The sequence below is a fragment of the Odocoileus virginianus genome, chromosome 20, assembly GCF_023699985.2.
Source record: "Odocoileus virginianus isolate 20LAN1187 ecotype Illinois chromosome 20, Ovbor_1.2, whole genome shotgun sequence".
NCBI classification, from domain to species: domain Eukaryota; kingdom Metazoa; phylum Chordata; class Mammalia; order Artiodactyla; family Cervidae; genus Odocoileus; species Odocoileus virginianus.
This window is the reverse complement of record NC_069693.1, coordinates 21,482,158-21,507,643: the sequence shown is the minus strand read 5'-3', so window position 1 is coordinate 21,507,643 and position 25,486 is coordinate 21,482,158. Positions and strand designations below refer to the sequence as shown.

At 48.1% G+C, this 25,486-nt stretch overlaps 1 long non-coding RNA gene and 1 other non-coding gene across 3 annotated transcripts; one reads left to right on the top strand and one right to left on the bottom strand.

Moving 5' to 3' along the window:
• Nucleotides 1-1,285: 1,285 nt before the first annotated feature.
• On the bottom strand, nt 1,286-1,358 carry TRNAM-CAU (transfer RNA methionine (anticodon CAU)). The gene has a single exon. It is a non-coding gene; the product is annotated as a tRNA-Met (tRNA).
• A 316-nt stretch (nt 1,359-1,674) lies between these two features.
• Nucleotides 1,675-20,914, top strand: LOC139029884 (uncharacterized). 2 transcript variants are annotated; one of them, XR_011482162.1, is made up of 6 exons: nt 1,675-1,885; nt 2,342-2,422; nt 5,627-5,776; nt 6,512-6,542; nt 7,937-8,069; nt 9,597-18,773. It is a non-coding gene; the product is annotated as an uncharacterized lncRNA (long non-coding RNA). The 2 variants fall into 2 exon arrangements; XR_011482163.1 differs by lacking the exons at nt 1,675-1,885; nt 2,342-2,422 and adding exons at nt 4,581-5,166; nt 19,802-20,914 and having other exon boundaries at nt 9,597-19,447.
• Nucleotides 20,915-25,486: the final 4,572 nt, after the last annotated feature.

The following is a 25,486-nucleotide window of genomic DNA, read 5'->3' as shown; positions in this document are numbered from 1 at the left end:
ATTCAACGCCTAGATGTATGCCCAAGAAAACTGAAAAAAGGCATGTAAGTTGGGAGAGTAAGACTTTGAAAAGATAAAATAAGAGACCTGTACTTTTTCTTCTTTTGTGGAAAGAAGGTAAAGTCCAAGTTAAGAGTAGTCACGGTAAGTCAAAGAGTAGTGTAATTTCAAGGCTAATTACTAAAAGAATACTAAAGAAGGGTACAGCTTCCAAGTTAATAGAGGAAAACTACTGGAATAATAGAATATAATAATATTAATAAGTTATTTATATTTATAATATAATTTATTGTTAACTCAGTACATTGTTTAATTTGATGTTAATCTAAATAAAATTATGTAATAATGACAAACAGAAGACATGACTGAATACTGAGCCATAAAGTTCAGAGTATTTAATTCTTACAGAATATATGCTAAGACCATAATGCAGTTAAGATAGAAATAAACAATATAAAGGAAACTAGAAATTTCTTTGTTTTGGAAATTAATAATTAGTGGAGGCTAAATCATAAAGAAACTGGAAGCTATTGTTAACTGAATAATCAAAAATTGAAGGATTTTTTTTTTTTTAAATTAAAAAGAATGGAAGGATTTAGCTAAAGCTATAGTTAAAGTTTGGCCATTCCTAGGTCATCAATGCCAGGCGTCACCTTGCTTTCCGGGGCCACGTGGGAGACTTGCACTGACAGCCCGGATCTTCCCAGAAACTGAAAACTGGGTCTGGACCGGAGAAAGGATACAGCCTCCCGAGGCAGAAGAGAAAATGTGGAGACTCGGCCTTGATCCGAGTAGAGGAAGGTGGTCGTGTTTAGTTGCTACGTGGTGTCTGACTTTTTGCAGCCCCATGGACTGGGGCCAGTTAGGCTCCTCTGTTCGTGAGATTCCCCAGGCAAGAATACTGAAGTGGGTGCCATTTCCTTCTCCAAGGGATCTTCCCCACCAGGGGTTGGACCCGCGTCTCCCGCGTTGCAGGCGGATTATTTACCGCTGAGCCATTGGAGAGCACACGGAGAAAGTGGGGAAGGAAGTCAGAAGTGGTTTGGGAAACATTTTTCAGAGATGTTGCGAGACGGATTTAATCACTCAGCAGTGCTGTATCCATTTCCCCGCAGGAAGATGGGACAATGATCGACCCTCTGGCTGTGGCTTGTGGTAGAACGGGCTCTCTGTGGACCTAGGCATTTACTCGGTGGGGATCCGCACTCCGTGCTGGGTCCGCAGGGCCTCTGTAAACACTATCCTGGAAAGCAGATTATTTCCTGTGAATGGCAGCAAAAGGCCATGCCCTCTCTGAGGCTCGAACTCAGGACCTTCAGATTATGAGACTGACGCGCTACCCACTGCGCTAAGAAGGCTGACGAACAAAGACTCTTCTTTATCACTAAAGGGAAAGTACCTGCAGCCGCTTCCTTTTTCCTAACCGCCTCACAAGGGTTGTGTTTGCCGGCACCGCGCCGGTGGGTCCCGGGACAGCTGGGGAAGGACGGCTCCTCACCCGGGAGAGGAGAGGAGCAGTCTTGCGGCGGGAGGGAGTCCCGCGCCTGCCTGGAGCTCAGAGGGTCGGGAGAGGAGGTGGGTTCGTGCAGCCGCGCTCGCCGCGGGTAGAAGGGCGCGCGCGGCCGGTGGGGTTCTGCGGGGTGAGCAGGCGTAGGCGGGGCAGGACACGCGAGGGTCCCGCGCGGGCACAGGCTCCGAGGGAAACCGGAGAGCACGCGCCTGGCTTTGGCGGGAGGACCGGCGGCTGGGATGCGCCGGGTACGGAGGCGGGCGGCGCTGGGGCGTCCTCCCAGACGGCCACTGTTGCCGGAGCGCTCGGGGCGTGAGCTCGGGCTTGTGTTGCTGACAAACGGCGGGTGTCCGGCTGGACGAAGACTGCAGATGGGTATCGGGGGGCGTCCCTGAAGGGTGGGAAGGGACCTGGGGGCGAGGGCAGGCGGGCGGGAGGAGGAGAGAGGCGTTTGGAAGAAGCTGGGGCGTGAACTCTCCAGGCCCTGAGCCGGCCTTAGGAGTGGGGGTGAGTTAAAAGGAGGAGAAGATTCCAGAAGACTCTTGGATGTGAATTCAGTTGGAAAAACAGAGGGAGAAACCATGATTGCCTTGGACTTGCCATCTTACTCGTTTATTCAACCTTGTGGTTCTGCTTTCTCCTTCAAATTATTTTGTGTCCTTATTATATATAGAGCATTGCATTTTGGAGAGCAGAAGAGCAGCAGCGATCCCTCTAGGCAGGGTTTAAAATGTTATTGTTACAAGAAGGCAGGGTGGATGGATGAATGAGTGGATAGGCAGAACATAGAACATATAAGTCAGAAAGCATTCCTTCCTTACTTCTTCACAGGAATTTCTGCCACCGATGCCCAGAAGGCATGACTACAGAGGAATCACTACCCCATCCCGTTTATCCAACGATTATTACGAGGTAAGATTACTACCTTGGGCTGGGCGGCTTATTCTTTCTCTCAGCCCTTGTGTAATTATTGTTTTCACCAGGGAACAGTGTGTTTCCATATCTGGTGGGTCTGGCCCCTTGGCCTGGCCGCTTTCAGGTCCTTGGTGCACAGCTGAACGCAGGTTTCAGGTCATCTCTTGGACAGCCGTTCACGCTGGTTCCCTCTTGCTGCTCTGATTTCCCAGGGCGCTTAAGTGACTGTATTGCATCCTGTGGCTCCAGGCTGTTCTCAGTTGTTCCCTATGTGTCTCCTCCCTTGACTGGGTGCTCTGTAATGCAGGGACAGAATCTGAGTCACCCCTGGGAACACCACGTTCAGAAGGATGGTTGAGGTTCTGGACCCCACCCCCAAGCCCCTCTCGACTGCCACCTCCTGCCTAGACTCAGGGAGCCTGTTTAGTGAACAAAGAGTTCACACGGCCGGGAGTCAGGGCTTGGCATTTGTTCTCTCTCAGCCACTACCCAATCTTGACCTTGTGGCTTCCCCTTCGGGTCATTCTGCTGCTGCTGCTGCTGCTGCTAAGTCGCTTCAGTCGTGTCCGACTCTGTGCGACCCCATGGACTGCAGCACGCCAGGCTCCTCCGTCCCTGGGATTTTCCAGGCAAGAGTACTGGAGTGGGGTGCCATTGCCTTCTCCACCGGGTCATCCTAGCCTGGTACAAATTCTGCCCCGAAAACAGGAAGAAACCGGCTGCGGTACAGGCAGCTCTTCCAGCGGGCCAAAGTATCCCTGAGCCCAATCCTGAATGGCTCCTCACAACATTTGGGGAAACAGTTCTCAGGGCTCTGTAGCTTGGTCTCTCAGCTGGAAGAGTTAGGCCGTGCGCCATCCTGCACACCCACTCGGAACCTTCCAGGCTACCTCCCAGCCTCTGCTCCTGCCTTCCTTCCACCTAGCCACACATCCTAATCTGATGTTGGTCACCCACAAAGCCCCTCTGTCCTGAACTCCTCTTGTTCGGCGGCCCAGAACCAACAGAGAATGTTTCTCTCTCCTTCACTTTCCTGTATCTTTACTCTTCCCTTGAGACGATTCCTTTACCTTTGTGGCAGAGGTTGCTCTGGAATTTTCTAAATCCTCTACAACAGATACAGAGAACTAGTTTTAGTTTATTGATTGATTACTGTAGAGAGTTCTCTATAGAAAGGCCTACAAAGGACTGGGAGATCTGAGGATTTGGGGTTGAGGTTGGGAGATGTGACCAAGGGCGTGGGGGAAGGGAGGGGAGTTAGGAAGGAGGGTCTAGAGTGCCCAATGGGATCCTGGATTGGCTCCTGAAACTTGAAAAGGACATCAATGGACAACTGCATAAATTTGAATAAAGCCTGTAGATGAGTTTATATATCAATATTAATTTCCTGGCTTTGATCATTGCATGACAGGTTAAGTGTTAATATTTGGGGAAGCTGGGTAAAGGGTATATGGGAACTTTATTATTTCCAAACTGTTTTATAAGTCTGAAAAGTACTTTAAAAGGAAAAGTTAAAAGTTGAAAACAAATGAATCACAGTGGAAGCCCTCAGACCTTCCTTTAGAGATTCTGATTCAGTAAATTTTGGGAATGGGCTTTGGGATTGTACTTTTAACAAACTTCCTAGGTATTTCCAGTATTCAGGTGTAAATTTTCTTGGATCAGGTAACCATTAACATCTCTATCATTCATTAGCTCAAGAAGTATTTGAATGAATAGTCCACAAACCTTAGTGTGTGAAAACAGAAATAAATGAATAAAAACAGGGCAGGTGTGCAATGCAAGGGCCAGAATGACCTGGACTGTGGGAGTGGGCAGTTTTATGTTTCTGTGTCATGAATACATATAAGTTCCAAGTTGTTAGGTTTTTTTTTTTTTTTTAAATAAAATGTTCCCTGTGAATCAAGACACTGTTTTAACTGAATTCCCAAATTCTTTTATTCAAATATGTTATTAGTGGTTTTCTGTGCTAGTTACTATGATCAGTGTCAAGGGGACAAAAAATAAAAAGCCACAGCTCCTGCCCCCAAGGAGTTTATTGTTCATTGAGTAAGACACTCAGTTGGAGCTAACTTTTATAGGGGCCAGAGTGTGGACAAAACTGAAGGGGGCTTGGATTTGTCCTGAGCTTGCAGGAGGCAGGGAGCAGTTGGGCTTTTGGAATGTGGGGGAAAGGAACAATCTAAGAGGCAGTTGAGAGGCACTTCTGAGTTGAGAAGACTGTTGGGGGAATGAGAAGCCTGCTGGAAAGGGATGGTCCAGGAAAAGTTTCAGATCTTAGAGGACCTGATGAAGGAAGGATACAGTGCTGTGATTCAAAATGAGAGATTAGGGAGGGGACACTGGTTGGAGAGATAGGCAGGTCCTGTGTTGAGTGTGCTCAGGTCTTTGAGAGGCACCGGGAGACAGTCTGTCCTCCAGGATCCCACACTGGGGATGGAGACCGGCATGGCCACCCTTCTAGATAGAATGAAGTTAGGAGGTACATGGCATGAGTTACCCAGGCTCAGGCTAGAGGAGGGGGCTGGGAACTTGGGACTGGTTAGGCTTCAGAAGACGACAAGACATCCATGTAGATACTGGCCTTTGGAAATGTGGATCTGTTGATCAAAGAAGATGAAGGCCAAAAACAAACAGAGACTTGTCCTTATAACTGCCAGAGGAGGCGCTATTAAGGGAGAATGTGTAGCTTGAGAGTCACGGAGGAGCCACAGAGTCCTGGGCCATCTCATTAGGAGGAGGTATGAAAGTGTGGTTAAGAGAGGGGTGCTTGATCTAGTAACCCAATTCAAACCCTTACTGGGTGCATGTAAAACTCTGTCATTGAGTTTTCTCACCTTTAAATCAGGGAATGAATAGAACTGATCTCAAAGCATTATTGAAGGATTAAATGAGCTTGTGCTTTGATATGGGTGTAGTACTCAACAGATGCTAGCATTAATGAGGGGGAAGAGATCGAAGGAGTAACTCAAAGAGATAACCAAGGTGGTGCTAGCTTACTGAGGCCCTGGGAAGAACAAGGGTTAAGAAGTAGAATAGAGTCGTCATGATATGTAGCACCGGCTAGACACCAGGTGTAGAATGTGTCTTATCACAGGCAATTCTTACCTTATGAGGGAATTTCTGTTATGGTCCCCACTCTGTGATGGAACAAGCCTGAGGTCACAAGAGCATTGACTTACATTTCCTGTTCTGATCTAGACCTTGAGTCTTAAATGGCCCCTGTGTTGAAGGCTGGCCTCCCAAGGATGTGGTCAGCTAGAGGAGACCTTCCAAGGCCAGGGCTGTACGAAAATGCTGGTGACCCTGAGATGAATGAGCCTCTAGTCTTGCCCTCAGCAAGCTCCCAGGGTAAGGGTTCCTATAGCCCCTTCCTCCACTGAACCATGTCCAGTACATGCCAGAAGGCCTTTTCAGGGCCCAGACTTCCCTCTGATTCCAATACCTTCTATGGCTCCCTGTGGCCTCCAGCCCAGGATCTGAATCAACTCTACCAAGCAGTCCTCTGTCTGCTTTCAGGGTCTTGTCTATGTTCTGAGCCACTCCCCCAGTGAGTGAGTCAGTGAAAGTCGCTCAGTCATATCCGACTCTTTGTGGCCCGCATGGACTATACAGTCCATGGAATTCTCGTACGGGTAGCCTTTCCCTTCTCCAGGAGATCTTCCTAACCCAGGGGTCTCCCACATTGCAGGAGGCTTCTTTATCAGGTGAGCCACAAGGGAAGCCCAAGAATACTGGAGTGGGTAGCCTATTCCTTCTCCAGGGGATCTTCCCAACCTAGGGATCTCTTGCATTGCAGGTGGATTCTTTACCAACTGAGTTATCAGGGAAGCCCCGAGCCACTCCCCCAACCCAGCTTTATCTCTCACAGCTGCCCAACACTTACTTGGTTTCCTGGTCTTAACGAACCCCCTTCCTGACCTGTTAATACCCTTCATTCATCTTGGCCTTTTGGCCTGAAACCTGCCTCTCCCTCCACCAGCCACTGAAATCTCACCCACCCCTCTCACCAGCCCAGCCTGCAGGAAGCCTTCCCTGGCTACACTTTCGTCCACACTGATGTTTCTCTCTTCTCTGTTTTCCTAGATTTAGAGATGGTCCCACAGCGTCACTCAAGGTGAGAGGTTATATTTGGGTGATATCATGTGTCTGTGTGTTGAGTTGTATATTTGGGTGGAAGTTTCTTGAGCTGATGGTACTTTCGCCATCTCTGGGATGCCCACTGTCCTTGCACTAAGAGCTATGGGGAAGTTCCAAAACCTCATCAAACTCCCACCACCATTTAAGGCCATCTGATGCCCAGGCCCAGGTCTGGGTGCTGTGGGAAAAAGAGTACTAACTGGGAGTCAGTGTCCTGAGGTCTGCGCCATTCCACCCACGCATGGCCAGTGATGCTGAGAAAACGGACTTTCCCCTCTTGCTTCAACCTCTGCATTTCTAAACTAGATTGGGCACTGGACTAAGACTTCCCTGGTGGTTCAGACGGTAAAGCGGTAAAGCCTACAATGTGGGAGACCTGGGTTCAGTCCCTGGGTTGGGAAGATCTCCTGGAGAAGGAAATGGCAACCCACTCCAGTATCCTTGCCTGGAAAACCCCATGGAGGAAGAGCCTGGTAGGCTACAGTCCATGGGGCCACAAAGAGTTGGACACGACTGAGCGACTTTTCACCTTTCACCAAGACCACCCCAAGGGCCCTTCTGATTACTAGGGCCAGCATTCCTCAAACATTGATATGCACACAAAACCCCTGGAGATCTGGTTAAAATGCAGATTCTGATTCAGAGATTTGGGATGAGTCCTGAGTTTCTGCATTTCTAACAAGTTCCCAGGTTACGTTGATGCTGCTGGTCTGTGAACCACGATTGAGTTACAAAGGCCTAACTCAGTGGTTCTCAATCCTAGCTGAAAAAAATGGTCTGAGAGGTTGCTGCTTCTCCTCCTTTATTTTTTCCCCATTAAACAAAAATAAAGTTTTTGTTGGGAGACCAGAACGTGTGATGCTAGGATTGCACCCTGGGAAAATCAGAATTTTGGGGGGTGGGATCCTGGCGTCAGCGTTCCTATAAATCCCCCTAGGTGAAGCTGATCTGCAGCCAAGGTAAAGAACCACTGCGCCACCTCGTGGACAGAGAATGTAACAAAGGAGCTGGTTTCTGGTCAGACTGTGGTCTGCTGCTGCCTTCTGGTGGCAGCACAGATTTCTAGCTCAAGCTGATTTTCCCCAGATGAGATAGGAATATCAGAAGGCTAGAGAAAACAATGCTGCTGTCCAGGGTGACCGGGTTTCCCTGCACCATCAGGACCCACCCTGCCATGAGTGAGGACGTATAACAACCATAAGGGCCTGCAGGGATCTTGCTCCTTCCTCTGAACATGCAAAAAAACTTATTGGCATGACACCTTCATACTTTTTCTCCTTTTCTTGGGAGGAATTCTGTTTCTTAGGGACAAAGGGTGGTTTAGGCTTTGCTGAATCCCCTGCATAAGAAATATTTCCCATATATTTCCAGATTGTGGACAGGCTTGTGCAGGATCCAGGAAACTGAGTGTTCATGGGCAAGGTCAAGGTATGAGACCTGGGAGAGTCACAGGAATCCCACTGGAGACGAACCTGGTGGGAGAGGGGAGCTGCAGCCAGGAAAGGTGGGTGGCTTCTCTAGGTGGACAGCCACTGTGACCCATGGTGAATTAGGATGGATGGAGGGAGGAAGAGGAAGCATTTGGGACATGGGGCTAGCGAGAAGGGGTATTGGCTATGTCTGTTCCATCCCCTACAAGTGCCTTCCCCTCTCCCCACATCTGTCTACCTGTTTCTTCTCAAAACTCAGCTAAAACACCTTGTCTGTCATTAGAGCCCCTCTAATCCATATTCATGGTACTTGGTCCTCCTTTCTACCCCCTCCATTCCACTGCCTACCATCAAATCTTTGTCTCACTATGTTTCTTTTTCTGCCTCACTCAAGAAGTTCCACTGTGGGAAGAACAGTATCTTGTTGTTTCCAGTCCTCGAAGTACTGTATCCAGTGGTTGGTCACATAAAGCCATCAATAGATGATGCTGGGTTAGGGATGCAGTAAGAGAGAAAAAGGGTCTTGTACACGATGGATATGATTTTATCATCAGCTTGAATCCTGGGGATTCCCCCAGGGGTAATCTAGAGAAAAAAGGAAAATCTCTCCAGGAGGGGTTTGCCCTCAATCCACCCCTCAGCTTTCCTGGGTGGGGATCACAAGAAATCCTAAGAGGTAGACCTAAGGTTTGGGTTACTTAGCAGTTAGCCAGCAGATGGCGTTCTGGCTCCACCTAGATCTTAACTTGGGTGCCCTAGTCCTCTCCCTCCTGACCAGAAATGCCGACTCCAGTGGCAGGATGCCCTCAAGCGGAATTTTAGCAGCTGAGAGCCTCAGGTCACAGCTTCCTGTAACTGGCTGGCTCCTCTCCAGGCTGAGTGCAGTGGGGAAGGAGGGCCCCGTCCACAGAGCCCACTCTCTGTGGGGTGAAGAGGAAGAAGGTTCTGACGATGTCACCATATCCTGAATGCACCTTGGCCCAGGCCAAGAGCTCACGTCTATTCCCTACCTTGCCACTGACTTTGTGATCTCAGTTCTCTCTGGGCCTGTTTGTGTGTTCAGTTCTCTCTGGGCCTGTTTCTCCTCCGTCAGATGGCAGGGTTGATCCCATCCAGTCTGAAATGGAAAAAGCCACCCTTGCCCATTTGCAGGGATCTGATATTCAGTCAAGAAAAGGAGCTGGGGCTGTTTTAGAATGAGTCCATTATGGTCCAGATATGGGCAATATAATGCCTTTTCTGTAAGTTGTCAGAACTCACTGGGCAGGTATAACATACTGATTTCTGGCTACACTAGTGTCCCACACCAGTAAGAAATATCCAGAGAAAGGATGCTCTGTTGACTCATATAGGGATTGTCCCAAAGTAGGGGTGGGTTACAGAAAGGAATAGCAGGGTAGTGGTGGTGGGTGAGCTTTAGAATAACGTTTACCCATTTAAAAAACTGATCTGGTGCACATAGGGCAAAGGGGTAATATCCATTAAATCTGGTTGGCTATTGTTTTCTGAAACAAAAATTTTAGATCTGAATATATGTAAAGTAAAAGAAAAAAATGTGCCTCTGAACAGTTTCTCCAAATGCCATTTCTTGACTGTCACAGGCCTCTGGATGCAAAGGTCCCCTGCTGGGTGGTTTTCAGCAGGAACCGCGTGACCAAATTAAAGCTCGACCACCAGGAAGTGGAGACACAGGACGAACCCAGGGGCATGAATGTGCTGCATCATTCCCAGCCAGAGGAGGAAAGTGAAGTTTTCCGCTGAAGGACCGCTAGCCCGCCTCGTCCACAAGCAACCTCTTCCTGTGAAACAAAAGCAGAGACAAACTGAGGGAAGCGAGAAGTTTAATGAAGGAAAAATAAGGAAACCTCAGGGATTCGCCACTGCTCATTGACTTATAGGTATTGGCTGGCTTCCGGCCTCCGAGGAGCACAGAAAGGCTCCTGGCGGATGGAGCCAGCAGGGAAGTTTGGGGGACCCTAAATGCACAAGTGAGGGGCCTTGGCGCTGACTTGCTCCATGAACCAGTAGCTCCGACAGGGGCCACAGGCAGGCGTGGCTGCAGCGGAAAAGGAGCGACCAGCCAGAGAGGCGCCTGCGGAGACCCACACCGCGGGGAAGGTCGGGACAGCGTGTTCTCTCTGCAGACGCAGTGCCGGCCCTGGGGAGCAGGCGCTGCCCACGCCCCACGCTGCGTGCCCACGTCAGTGTCTCAACGACAAGGCCGCACGTCCTGTCAACGTCCCTACGTCCACGTTCTGCCTCCGCGTCTGCGCCGAGAGCTGCCCTCCGTGGTGGGGGGTGCGAGAGGGCCGGGCGGGGCGCTTCTGAGGCTTTTACCTACCAGTCAGGGGAGGGCGGCCACTTGAGGAGGTGCGAGCTGGGTGGGAGCCAGGCTGGGGTCGGAGTGCCCCCCACAACCCCCCCCCCCCCCCCCCACCGCCGTGGGCTGGGATCCTTCCGCGAGTTTCCACGTGGCTGCGGGACCCTAAGGCCCCCAGGCCTGCGGCTCTGCCACTCGCCGGCTGTGTCGCCTTGGAAAAGTTGCTTGAACCTTTAGGCTCCTCCTCTGTCACGCAGTGACTCTGAGTCCCGACCTGACAGGATGACTATGAAGTTTAAATGAGGTAGTAAGTGCTGAAGCTTGTTTTGAGCAGGGTTTCTGTTTATTTAGAAGTGTCTTTAAAAGTTTTGGAATACACTCTGAAAAGAGTTTCTGACCTGAGTATCCTTCGGTGCCTGGCATTGCAGGGTGGGGTGAAGGAGAGTGGTCGCGATTGGCCATCAGGGGCTGTTGAGGCCCCCCTCCCCCCCATTCCTTCAAAACGGCAAAGCTTGGAGTCTTTGGGTACAATATGTTTCCTCTGTCAGGGAGACGGTCTCCAGAATAAGCTGCTCAAGAGTGGATGCCTCGGGGATTTCAAGTGACTTTTGGTTGGGAGTTTCTTAGCCTCTGAAATCCTGACACTTGGGGCTGGATTGTTCTTTGTCACGGCGGGCGGTGTCCTGCCCTGTGCGTTGTAGGATGATTAGCAGCGTCCCTAGCCCTCCCCATGAGATGCTAGTAGCATCCGCTCCAATTTGTGACAGTCAAAAATGTCTCCAGACATTGCCAGATATCCTCAGGGAGGAGAAATGGGGACGCGGTTGCCTCTGGTTGAGAACTACTGCTTTGCAACGTTCTCTGCGCAGTGAGCTCTCAGAACGCGGCTGTTCGGTGCTCTGGCAAGCTTACTTTTCTGAACCTTGGTAGTCTCTGCCTACTTCTGTGCACCGTCTGGAGGGTGCAATGAATGCACGGCAAAAATGTTTTCAAAGGTGACGGCCACAGACTTTTTAAACCCTAGCCCTTTTAAATGTGAATTACTGGTTCCTAAATCTGGTTGGGTATCCGCATGGGCTGGAACTTGGTGTTTATTGTATTTCTTTTTACTTAAACCCAGAGAGTTTTTTTAGAGCATTATACGTAGTGCTCTAAATTCCTAACTCCTTTACTATTAAAATAATTCTGTGGGGAATAAGGTCTTGAGATAACCTTGTGTGGTGAATACATTTTCTTTTTAACCACAAACTTCAGAAGTGGTAGTTGCTTATTTATGCAGGGGAGAGACCAGAGGAGAAGGGTTTTAAGGAGAAGGCCCAGCAGGGAAGGGATGTGGAATATGAATTGGAAGCATTTGAGGTCCCCACTATTTAGGAGGAGATGTAAAAGCGCTGTGCACTTGCGGTTCCCTCATGCTGGGGCATCCTGGATGCCATGAGCATCTTTGGCTTTTTTTTTTTTAATGATGATTCGTCCTCCATAGTCGAATCAGGCTTTCTTTTTCTTGCTTAATTCTTTGTATAGCTACTCCAGCACTTCCCCAGGAATTCCAAACCCCACGATGTGTTGCTGCTCAGGTGTGAAGAATGTTCCTCCAAGCTTTGGAAGTTTTTTGTTTGAATGCTCGTGTGTGGCCTGCTTCGGGCAGTCCTTCGGTTGCAGGTCTGCCAGCCTGCGATTCCCTCCTTGTGGGGACTGTGATGTCTGGTACCAGGCAGCAGAGGCAAGTTTTGGAAATGCTCGGTGCAGCGAGGAGCACCTCCGGTGAGGGAACTGAGTGCTGGGTTTTGCCTTTAGTTACTTCTGCACTCTGTGGGACTTGGGGGTTTTGACAAAGACCCCAGGCATAAGAATTGGCATTAAGTTGGGCTCTGGGAGGTGCATGTCGGTAGCGTTGAGTGTGGCCATTTGAGTCCCTCTCCCCATTGTGTATACCTGGATGGTTGTCTGCACAGCTGTCCCTGTGAGTTCGATAATGAAGATTCCAGCTAGTGCCTTGTGACATCACGGCCGTGCCGTGACAGAGCTAATGTACACAGAGGTACATTGGGAAAGATGTGTGTACCCTGGCAATGTTGCTGGGTGCTTTAAAGCATGGAGGTGGTTCTCTGCGGAGTGAATGTGGCCGTTATCATGAAGTCTGTAAAGATGCCACTGGGATATTGAGGGCTGTGTGTTATAGACCAAGTCAGTGTTGCAGATCATCACCGATGTGTGGGTTCAGAATTCTGGTTTCCCATGTGAGAAGTAGCTGTGGAGCTAGGGCTATCAGTCTTGGCTTTAATTGCAGATGACACCTCTTCACGCTGATCAGACTGCACCAAGGATTGTGGTATGAATAGTTAAAAAGTGTGGAGCTCTCTGATTTGCTATGTAGACATCAGAGCCGTTGCTGGAGTATGCCCAGTCTCCACAGGGTGGGGGCTGGGGGGTGGGTCCCATCTTAGAATTCTCACTTGGAAGATTCAGGGAGAATGGCTGAGGAAGATGATGATGGGGTTGGCCCGGGATTGGCCATGTTTGTGGGAATCCAGTTGGTTCCCTCTGATGCTATGACACTATGGCTCTTCTACAGAGATCTGCAAAAGTGAAGGGTTTCAGCCGAGCACAGCTATGTGACCAGAAGAGACGTTGGAGGAGCCCAGGACAAGGTGTAGGGGCTTCCTCTGCAGGCCGGACTCAGTTCAGGCTGACCTGCAGGGAAGGGCTAGGAGGGGCTCATGGGCTGTCTCACTGTTGGTGGTGGGGAGAAACAGCTCAGCCAGTGGTCTTTACAGGGGTCAGATAGTTGTTTGAAACCCAAACCTCAGACTGTTGTCTGCGTAGACTCTCTTGGGCAAAAGGAAGTTCTTGGTGGGGGGAGGGAGAGAGCACAGGTTGTATTTTCTCAGTAGGTCTGAGAGGAACAATAGGTGGGAGGATGCAAGGGGGTGCAGGAGGTCTTCCTGGTGGCGTGGGTGTCTTTGTCTCCGTGTGCCCATGGAAATTGTGGAAATGACAGGCAGCCTGTGGCATCCAGCTCCCTAGAATAGAAGGGTTTGTTGCATCTGTGGTGGGACACAGCTGAACCAGCCAGGAGGTGGGTGCCACACTAGAGGCCTCAGGTGACCCCTGGGAGTGGTTGTTGGGGCTTCCAGTCCAGGCCGGGGTCCTTCAGCGGGGAGAGAGCCCCCGCCCCCAGTTGGCCTGGGGAGCCAGATTTCACCTGTTTTGATGGTTGGACAGACCACAGGAGCCTCTGGTTGTCGAGGGCATCTTCCAGGAAGTTTCTGGCAGACTGCTTGACATCTTAGAACTTTCTGAAGAGACAGCTTGTTGGAGAGTCTCTCTTTTTCTTGGTGTGTTTGTCCTAAAACATGTCTCAAGTTGGCAGGTCCCACCTCCTCTGTGGCAAGAGCTCTTTTAACATCCTGTGCCCAGAACAGGAGTCGTGGCTTTCCTGTTTAGGTGGCAAATGTAAATTTTAGACGATCTTTTTCTAATTTTTTTCTCCAGGTCTTGGGTTTTCTGGTTGTCCATTTTCAATTTCTCAAGGAGTGCCTGCTCTTTCTCCTTCCCGATTGGCTGGCTGTGCAACAGCGCCACCTCGTGGCCGATGGCCTTCGTTAGGGCCTGCATTCTTTCGACTTCATTTGTCAGAGGTGCATCGATTGGCCAGATTCAGGGAACTCTTGCCTCCTTCACTGGTCCCATTCCTCTTCCAACACTTGCCCGCTGCACACATCTTCTCACCTGGGACTGGGAGACTGCATCTTTTTTCAAACCATTCCCTTTCTTCCTGATTTGTTTGTGTTATGGAGCCATGACTTGCTGCTGATGGCCTTCTGAAGGCCTATGTGACTCTTCTCTTGATTTTTTGGTAGAATGTGGCCTGTGCACCTTCATTGTCTCTTCTATGACACAGTTATGCCCTCTGTCTCCATTTGGATGGGAAAGAGTGTACCTTTTTTGAACTGCTGTGGGCAGTATTCTGGGATCATTTCATTATGATCGAACTCATCAGACTTCTGATTTTCTCACCCTGGGATTCAGTTGCTTTCTGGCTTGTGGCTCATTGGATGCTGGGGTTGGGGGCACAGGGTCGGGGGTGGGGTGTGAGCCACAGGAAATGGCACCAGGAAGTTGGGGGATTTACTTGCCAGCTCCAGTCTCTCCTTGACTGAGAGATGCTCCTTAGGTGATTACTCTTCCGATTGTGTGGCCTCCCTGCCTTTTTGGGTCCATTTCTTTCCCCATTTATACTTTTGCCTGGGGCTCTTCAGCTGTTTGCCAGTTAACCCAGCTATGGTTTCAGCTGATTAGTCTTTGATACAATACCCTACTTCAGAGGAGTGCCTCCTGACTTCAGTGATCTTTCAGGAAAGTAGAAGCCAAGAGAGGGGAGTCCGGAGCAACAGCCTCCTTCCTTCCGGACTTAGAGAGGCTATCTGAGGGGCGAGGGGAGGCATCCTCTCTGCTACAACCTGGGCACAGCTGGCACCCCTTCAGTTTCATCTCTCTGTTTGCTGACAGTATCCCCCAGGACGCGCTGCCCTGACCATACCTGTCCCCAGACCAGGCCTGCTGTGCAGGCTTTTTGATTCAGAGCATAGTTTTGTGGTCATGAAGCACCCTTTACAACTTCAGTTTGGTTTTTAAAATTAGCATTCAGGAGCCTTGCTTTTCTTTAACTGTTAAGTTTCATTTGCAATGTCTGCTCTGACAAGTGTTAGTGATTTGCTTTATGGGGTGTTGGTGAGATTCTGGGTCCCGCTGGGGACAGTCAGGGATGAGAGCCCATCCCCTGCTTATGACAAGCTAAGGGGTCACAGACTGATGGTTCTTTTCCGCCCTGGGCTGATGGTCAGTAAGCTCACTTCTGTCTCCATGTCGCAGGGGGCGGGCTGGCTTTTGGGGTGCATGTGAGCAGCCTCGAAGGGCCCCAGGCTTGGTCTAATGCTCTGCTCTCCTTGCCTCGTGGTTCTTGCTAATTTTCTGAAGTGAGAGACCCCCTGTTTTCTTTTAGTACTGATCAGCCCTATAAATCATTTGCCTGATTAGTCCTGAAGAAGGGCAGTTACAGGCCACACTGTGTCCCTGGAACATTACTGAGGGCCATGAAGGAAGAGGGAACAGGTCATCAGAAAAAGAGTTGTGCACAGAGGCTTGGGGTGAGGAGAGAGAGTGGAGGGTGAGCATGGAGGGAGAGGAAGGGGATCAATGGGATGAAGAGTATGAGAGATTAGCATTTCGTATGGGACTCAAAAAAGGCAAGGACACCCCTGCAATCCAAGGGCAGGACAACCCCTGGAAATATTTGCTGTCTCCTCCACTAGGAGCCTGATACGGGCAGGTTCTTCATGATACAAACTCTGGTGTGAGTGTAGCTCACAGCCTGTGGTTATTGCTCCAAACAGTAGTTGTCAAGTGATGACAGACTTCATAACTGAGCTGAGTGGCAGTGAAATCTCTTGGTAAGCAGCCAGGTCCCAATCAGTCAGGGCCCTGATTAAGCGGAAACCAGCTGGTCATTTGGCATTGATCACTGATATTTCTATTGTCGGTTTAATGTGATGGAGCATGTACCCTTCAGGACATATCCATGGGATTTGAGCCTGTGGCGCTGACCCCATGGATCTCTCTGCACCTTTTGAAGAACTTTTTTCTCTCAGCTCCTGGCCCTCCAGTCGGGATTCTGTGTGTCTCTCCTGGGTTTTTTTTCTCCCCCACCTCTAACTGTGGACACCATGGTGCTCCAACTCATTCACCTTTTAAAGACGTTCACTTATGGAGAAGGAAATGGCAACCCACTCCAGTATTCTTGCCTGGAAAAATCCATGGACAGAGGAGTCTGGCAGGCTGAAGTCCATGGGATTACATGACTGAGCATGTGTGCGCGAGGGTGGAGGGAGATGGGTTGGTAGCAATAAACTGGTAGAACTAAAAAAAAAAAAAGAAATAAAGACGTTCACTTAGCATGATGACAGACGGTGTGGTTGCTCCCTCCAGCCACTTCTGTCACTTCCTGCCTATTTCCAGGTTAGGTGCTTCCCACCTGGCCAGTGTTCCCTTATCCCTGCAACTATCCAACCTCTTTGGTCAATGCAGGTGGTCCATACATGATAAATTCGCATGCATTGCCTCTCTGGTGTCCACCTAGCCCCACCTGCCTTCCATCTCCTGGGAGCTGCTCCCTTCAAGGCCAACTCTCCACTGCTCTCTCCGTGTGTGGATTGCTGGAGAAAGTTCTCCAGGATGAATCACCTCTAGGAAGGTGATGATGCTCGGAGCCCAGGATGGGGGTCTTTGTGTGTTGTCAGTTCTGTCCTGGGCAGCTGCATCTTCCTTTGGGAGGGGGCGTGGGAACCTTCAGGGCCTAGGGTGAATTTCAGCACACTTCTTTTTTTTTTCTTCATTTATTTTCACTAGTTGGAGGCTAACCACCCTACGACACTGTAGTGGGTCTCGTCGCACATTGACATGAATCAACCAATGGTTTTACATGTATTCCCCATCCCGATCCCCCCTCCCACCTCCCTCTCTACCCAATCCCTCTGGGTCTTCCCAGTGCACCAGGCCCGAGCACTTGTCTCATGCATCCAACCTGGGCTGGTGATCTGTTTCACCCTAGATAATATACATGTTTCGATGCTGTTCTCTCAACATCCCACCCTCGCCTTCTCCCACAGAATCCAAAAGTCTGTTCTGTACATCTGTGTTTCTTTTTCTGTTTTGCATATAGGGTTATCATTACCATCTTTCTAAATCCCAAATATATGTGTTAGTATGCTGTAATGGTCTTTATCTTTCTGGCTTACTTCACTCTGTATAATGGGCTCCAGTGTCATCCATCTCATTAGAACTGATTCAAATGAATTCTTTTTAATGGCTGAGTAATATTCCATGGTGTATATGTACCACAGCTTCCTTATCCATTCGTCTGCTGATGGGCATCTAGGTTGCTTCCATGTCCTGGCTATTATAAACAGTCAGCACACTTCTTAATCTGTTTCCTTTCTCACCTAACACAGCTTTCAGATGTTGTCTTCCGCTCTACATTTTTAAAACTCATTGAAATTACCCAAAGAACTTTTGTTTATGTGGGTTAAAACTATTGGTATTTACTGCATTTGATATAAAAATGGAAACATTTTGCAAATTATTTATAGAGTCATTTGCAAATAGCAATGATGAACACATTGTGTTGACATAAATAACATTTTATCACTATTGTGAAAATAGTTTTGACCTCACTGACTCCCTGTTGCACAGTAAAGGGTCAGTTTGTTCCCAGAAGTGGAAGGTCTGCCTTTTTTTATATTACTTTACACTGTCTTGGTCTGGAAATAAACTGTGCAATGCATGCTATTTTAGCAAAGTTTGCTCAGGTTGGATGGGCTTGCCCCCTTGATTTACTGATTAATACCATTGCCTACAACATAGAAGGTTATTTTTGACAGCAGAGATGCTGTGTCCACCAGAAAACTTTTTGGTGCTTTATGTTGAATTTATTTATTCTGTCCTAGAATAGACCATTTTATAGCACAAAAAATACAAACTCCTTATTTGGTAAGTGATTTTTAGTATCTTAGGTTGTGCGACCATCAACACTGTCACTACTATGTCATTCTGCCTCATTCCAGAACATTTTCACAGTGAAACCCCATACCAGGTAGCATTTACTCCCCAATACCATTCCTTGCCCCCAACCACTGCCCCAGCCCCTGACAACCATTAGTCTACTTTTGGTATCAGTGGATTTGTCTGTTCTGGACATTTCATATGAATGAAACTATATAGTATGTGGCTTTTTGTGTGTAACTTCTTTGTGTAGTGTTGTTGAGGTTAATCCATGTTGTCGCCCATATCAGTACTTCATTCCATTTTATGAGTGATAGCTATTCCAGTGTATGGAAATACCACATTTTATTTATCCATTCATCAGTTGATGGGCATTTTGGTTTGTTTCCACTTTTTGGCTATTATGAGCAATGCTGCTGTGAACATTTGTGTGCAAATATTTATGTGGACTATGCCTTCACTATTCAGTATGCCAATATTTTGGTTGCTTGATGTGAATCGCTGACTCATTGGAAAAGTCCCTGATGCTGAGAAAGATTGAAGGAAGAAGGAGAAGAGGGTTTCAGAGGATGAGATGGCTGGATGGCATCACTGATGCAATGGACATGAACTTGGGCAAACTTTGGGAGATGGCGAGGGACTTGGTGGCCTGGCATGCTGCAGTCCATGGGGTCACAGAGTTGGACATGACTGGGCAACTGAACAAAAATGAACAACGTGCCTTCAATGCTCTTGGGTCTGTGTACTTTTAAATGTTATTTAAATGGGTAACCAGGGATTGTTTCTCAGGCACCCACAATCATATATTAATCAAGTGTCTATATCTCTTCTGATAACTCTTTGTAGATTTTGTCTTTTCAAATAACAAACATAGTAAAAGAAGGAAACTTTCAGGATATCTTTTACGTGTACTGTGTTCTTTGAGATTTATTTCTCAGAGCAGCCCCGGAAAATCACAGAGATTTATTTTTGCATCGTATTAAAAGAGAGGTTCCAGAACGAATTAGGTTTATTTAATATGTTACTATTTTAAGACTTGCATAAGAATTGTCAGATCAGAGAGTGTTTTTGGCCTTCTTGTGGTTATGCTTATATGGATGAAGTGTTAATGTAAGTGTCTTAGAAATTATGTGGTTTGTGGAAGCTCCTGGCAACTTGTCAGTGCCTCACTGCCCATATATTTTTACCCTTAGGGGTGAGGTCCATCTAAAGTCTCATGAAATTGTTCTGTACTGTAGTCTGGGAGAGAAGTGTACTCTGCTCCATTCTGATCTTACTGGTTACAGTAATACGGTAACCGTAGCCATGAAATCTCTGTCATCTTAGAGATGTTTTTTTTAGTCTGGTGTTTGCCTGAAGGCCCTGCTCTAAGCTGCAGAGTGCTTGAGTCTCCAGTTAAAGAGGATGGTCTTAGAGCCTCGTAATAACAGACTGGACCAGGTACTTCAAACTGTCCATACTTTATATGAAGAATAGACTCTTGGGCTTCTGAGTTGACTTCGGTTAGGCAGCTCTCAGATTATCCCCATGGATTGAGTTGGGATTTCCAGGACTTTTTTGGCCCAGAAGCAGGTAAGAATGAGTTACAGAGCACTTCATGGAGGGGTGTGGGAATTTCATTGTGGTTTTTTTTTTTTTGGCAGTGTTGTATTATAACACTCTGCTTATTGGCTCTGTAAGAAAGCCTTTTTTCTTCTTTAGCTCCCTGTCGTCCACAACAATTCAGTAGATTTTGCTTTTGTAAATGGGAATAAGACACTTAAAAATGATACTCAGTTTTTCACAGTGGCATTTCCCTAATGGCTGATGACGTTAGTCATCTTCAGTGTGTTTATTTGCATTTATAAATACTATCCGTGAAATGTCAGGGGGTAAGATTTTGAAGGAACCTTGCACGCTATCCACTCCAAGCTTCCCATTCTACAGATGGGGGACTTGAGAGCGAAACCAGGGCTGTCTGGCCGGGTTCTCTTGATTGACCGTGATCTCTGAGTGGACGCAGTGGACTGGCATGAGGACGACTGAGCACCCTGAGCCAGACTTCTGGGCAGTTTCTGGGACCCTCATGGGCCTGGTGTATGAGGTCAGCTGCTGGGCCAGAGCGGATAGAACCATCCCCTTGGAGTGTCTGCCAGGCTCAGAAGACTCCCATCCCTGAAGGAGGAGGTGGTACACCACGGGGAGGACGCCTGCTCTGAAAGGTGAGACTTCCCAAATCTGGAACCAGCTGGGTCCCCGTGAGTCCTAGGGCAGCCCCAGTCACACAGCATGAAGAAGAGAAGCCTCCTGCCCGTCAACCACAGCAGACGTCATCCCCACAGCTGCCAGCTAGAGAGACTCCATGCTGGGTGCTGTGCAAAGTTTGTGTAGCCAGGATTATCTGGATCCTCACAAAAACACGTGGAGGAAGATACATCCTTACCCCTATCTCACAATGTGCCAGGAACACAAATATGGAACAGGTGGGTCTGTGTTTTTGCCTGAGTTTCACTTCATGTTGCTGCTGTGTATTCACTTCCAGTTACTACAGACTTGGCTGCTTAAAACAACACAGATTTATTACCTTACAGATCTGGAGGTCAGAAGTCCAAGTTGTGTTAAAATCAAGGTATCGGCAGGCCTGTGGGGTGGCTCTAAGGAAGAATATTCTGGATTTCCTAGTTTCTAGATGCTTCTCACTTATGCATCATTTTTATTCTGGGTTTGGCCTCCATCTTTCATATCCAAGGACCTTTGTGATGACTTCAAGTGCACCTGGATCATCCGAGATAACCTCCCCGAAGTCAGCTGATTAGCAACCTTAATTCCGTCTACAAGTAATTCCCCTTTGCCACATGAGATAATATATTCACTATACATCCGGGGATTAAGACTCAGACATCTTTGGGGCCACTCTTCTGGGAAGCTGAGGGACACAGGTGGGGGGAGGCTGGAAGGAATGGTGTCCCCATGTGTGTGGGTTGAGCAGGTATGGGGGACAGGGAGAGAGAGCACTGCCCTGGAGGACTTGCCTTCTAGCTGGGGGAGCACCTGAACGCACATCAGGGCATGTGGTCATGTGCTGTGGAGAAAAACGTTCCTGGGGAAGGGGTTATGGGGTACAGGGTGTAGGTGAGTGGGTTGCAGTTTCATCAGGGTGGGCCTCATTGAGGAGGTGACAGTTGAGCCACCTCCTCAAGGTGGCTCTTCAACAAGACCAGAAGGAAAAGAGAGAAACTTCAAAGCAGCCTGGGGAGAGATTGATGACTAAGCCTTCAGGGCTGCAGGGCCTGCAAGAGCTGGTCCTGTCTGGTCTTTGAGCTTTATCCTCTGGCTTCTCCCTTCTCAGCTTCAGCTCTCAAGGGACTAGTATTCCCCACCCTCCACCCCACTGAGCCTGGCTCTGGTGCCTGCCAGGCATTCTCACCAAGGAATTTCTCCACCTCGGGGGCCTCTTTCCTGCTTTTTTCTGACCCACCACTTACCAGGCTGAGTGGCTAGTTTCCTTACCTTTCAGGCCTGGGAGCCTTTAAGCGCTCAGCAGCCAGGAACTGGTCTGTTCGCTCCTGTGTCCCCAGCACCTAGCATTTGTTTTTCTTGCAGATGTTTGTCAAAAGCAAATAACGTGAACCTGTTTTCTCTTGGTGTCCTGACAGATACCTGATATCAGGCAGCATGTCCCACATCCTGGTTCATTCAGTTCAGTCACTCAGTTGTGTCTGACTTTTTGCAACCCATGGACCGCAGCATGCCAGGCCTCTCTGTCCTCCACCATCTCCCAGAGTTTGCTCAAACTCATGTCCATTGAGTCAGTGATGCCATCCAACCATCTCATCCTCTGTCGTCCCCTTCTCCTCCTGCCTTCAATCTTTCCCAGCATCAGGGTCTTTCCCAATGAGTCAGTTCTTCTCATCATGTGGCCAGAGTATTGGAGTTTCAGCTTCAGCATCAGTCCTTCCAATGAATGTTGACTGATTTCCTTTAGGATTGACTGGTTTGATCTCCTTGCAGTCCAAAGGACTCTCAAGAGTCTTCTCCAACACCACAGTTCAAAAGCATCAATTTTTCGACACTCAGCTTTCTTTATAGTCCAACTCTCACATCCATACATGACTACTGGAACAACCATAGCTTTGACTAGACAGACCTTTGTTGGCAAAGTAATGTCTCTATTTTTTAATATGCTGTCTAGGTTGGCCATAGCTTTTCTTCTAAGGAGCAAGTGTCTTTTAATTTCATGGCTGCAAGTCACCATCTGCAGTGATTTTGGAGCCCAGAAAAGTAAAGTTTCCATTGTTTCCCCATCTATTTGCCATGAAATGATGGAACCAGATGCCATGACCTTCATTTTTTTAATGTTGAGTTTTAAGCCAGCTTTTTCACTCTCCTCTTTTACTTTCATCAAGAAGCTCCTTAGTTCCTCTTTTCTTTCTGCCATAAGGGTAGTGTCATCTGCATATCTGAGGTTATTGATATTTCTCCCAGCAATCTTGATTCCAGCCTGTGCTTCATCCAGCCCAGTATTTTGCATGATGTACTCTGGATATAAGTTAAAAAAGCAGGGTGACAATATATAGCCTTGACATATTCCTTTCTCGATTTGGAACCAGTCCATTGTTCCGTGTCCAGTTCAAACTGTTGCTTCTTAACCTGCATACAGATTTCTCAGGAGGCAGGTCAGGTGGTCTGCTATTCCCATCTCTTTAAAAATTTTCTACAGTTTGTTGTGATGCACACAGTCAAAGGCTTTAGCGCAGGCAATGAAGCAGATGTTTTTCTGGAATTCTCTTGCTTTTCTAGTGGATCATAATCCAGTGGATATTGGCAATTTGGTCTCTAGTTTCTCTGCATTTTCTAAATCCAGCTTGAACATCTGGAAGTTCATGGTTCACGCATTGCTGAAGCCTGGCTTGGAGAATTTTGAGCATTACTTTACTAGCGTGTGAGATGAGTACAGTTGTGCAGTAGTTTGAACATTCTTTGGCATTGCCTTTCTTTGGGATTGGAATGAAAACTGACCTTGTCCAGTCCTGTGGCCGCTGCTGAGTTTTCCAAATTTGCTGGCATTTGAGTGCCGCATTTTCACAGCATCATCATTTAGGATTTGAAATAGCTCAACTGGAATTCCATCACCTCCAGTGGCTTTGTTAGTGGTGATACTTCCTAAGGCCCACTTGACTTTGCACTCTGGATATCTGGGTCCAGGTGAGTGATCACACCATCATGGTTATCTGGGTCATTAAGATCTTTTTTGTATAGCTCTTCTGTGTATTCTTGTCACCTCCTCTTAATATCTTCTGCTTCTGTTAGGTCCATACTGTTTCTGTCCTTTATTGTGCCTATCTGTGCATGAAATGTTCCCTTGGTATCTCTAATTTTCTTGAAGAGATCTCTATAGGTTCCAATTCTGTTGTTTTCATCTATTTCTTTGCACTGATCACTGAGGAAGGCTATCTTATCTCTCCTGGCTATTCTTTGACATTCTGTGTTCTGATGGATGTATCTTTTCTTCTTTGCCTTTTGCTTCTCTTCTTTCCTCAGCTATTTGTAAGTCCTCCTCAGACAACCATTTTGCCTTTTTGCATTTCTTTTCCTTGGGGATGGTTTTGATCGCCTCCTCTTGTACAATGTTTCGAATCTCTGTCCGTAGTTCTTCAGGTACTCTATCAGATCTAATCCCTTGAATCTGTTTGTCACTTCCACTGTATAATCATAAGGGATTTGATTTGGGTCATACCTGAGTGGTCAGTGGTTTTCTCTACTTTCTTCAATTTAAGTCTGAATTTTGTAATAAGGACAGGGGCTCTGGCTGCAGCAGACCTGGGAGGCGCAGTGTGTGGCATAATTCTTCTTGGAGGAGGTTGCCGTTAGCCCGACCATAGAGCCGCTGAGCATTGACCCACAAACTGGAGAACAACTCCACCAAAGAAGTTCTTGCACTGTTGCAAAAGTTCTAGGACCCACAACAGATATCCCAACCTGGGGATCCAGCAAAGGGACTGAGAGCCTCCAGGGCATTTGACTTTGAAGGCCAGTGGGTTTTGATTACAGAACTTCCACAGGACTGGGGAAATAGCCTCCTGGAGGGCACGGACAAAACTTTGTTGTGCCAGAACCCAGGAGAAAGGAGCAGTGACCCCACAAGAGACTGAGCCAGACTTGCCTATGAGTGTCCAGGAGTCTCCGGCGCAGGTGTGGGTTGACAGTGGCCTGCCACGGGGTTGGGGGTGCTGAATACAACAGTCCTGGGAGGCTGCAGTGTACTGGTGTGCTGGTGTAAGCCCTTTTGAAGGAGGTCTCCGTGACCACATTTACCCTTACCATAGTTTGGCCTCAGGCGAAACTACAGCGAGGGAACACAGCCCGTCAACAGAAGATTGGATTAAAGATTTACCGAGCATGGCCCCGCCCATCAGAGCAAGACCCAGATTCACCCACAACCAGTCCCTCCCATCAGGAAGCTTTCACAAGCCCCGTACTAAAACCACAGTCATATATATCCCTGTTAGCCCTCCCATCCCCAAACATGCTCTCTGCCTGCTCGGTTACTGGCGTCCACCGGGCACCCAGTTGCTCCAGTTAATAGCCTTGGAGCCTTTCCTGACTCGTTTTTCTCCCATATGACTTATCCAGTCTTCAGTAAGCCCTTTTGATTAAATTCTAGAAACAGGTCCAGAATCTGATATTTGCTGTCACCTCCCATCACTTCCTTGGTCCAAGTCGTCAGCATTTCTCAGCGGCCCTAGTGCATTGGCCTCTTAACTGATGTCTCTGCTTTCTCTCCTAAGTTTAGTGTTGACACAGGAGTCAGAGTGACCTTTGAAATCATGTCACTTCTCTGATGTTCCCCCTCTCTGTGGCTTCCCGTGACACAGTCCTTTTTGTCCTGGCCTCCACCTGGCCTTACCCTTTCCCCCAGCCCTATTTACTGTTCACCCCTTCCGTTATTCTACTCCGGCCCCAGTGACCACATTTCTGAGCACGCCAGGAACTCTTCCACTTTAGGGCCTTTGCACTTGCTGTTTCCTCCATCTAGGCTCCCCCGGGATGGCAGCATGGCCCGCTCCTCTCACTTCATTCACTTCTCTGAGAACCTAAATAGATTCTCTTTTCAGAGAACCTAAAATAGACTCGTGTATCTGACCCAGGTATATCCACTCTGGGGGCTCTGTTGCTCCAGCTAGGTTCCTGGTTATCAAGCGGGCACTTCCAAAGTTACTTAATGTCTTTGAACTTTAGTTTCTTTACCTGAAATAGTATTCATTGTAAGGACTGTTGGGACATGAAATGAGGTAATGTCAGAACTCATCTTGTAGACAGTCAAACCTGATAGCATTAAAACACACACACACACACACACACACACACACACACACACACACACACAGTTATCTCTCTATTCTGAGATCCCAAAGAGTTCTCTGCACCCAAAGGCCATGCTGACCCTGGGGCACCTGATGTGTTGTTGTGGGGTAAATTGCATTTTGTGGGGAGAAGTTAAGTTTTTGGTGTCTGGAACTCCGGGTGGAGGTCACCCCTACTCAAGGGACACCTAGTCCCACTGTTCCCACAGACTATGGTAGCCCTATTGTGAAGAGACTTCCCTGGTGGTCCAGTGGTCAGAACACCATG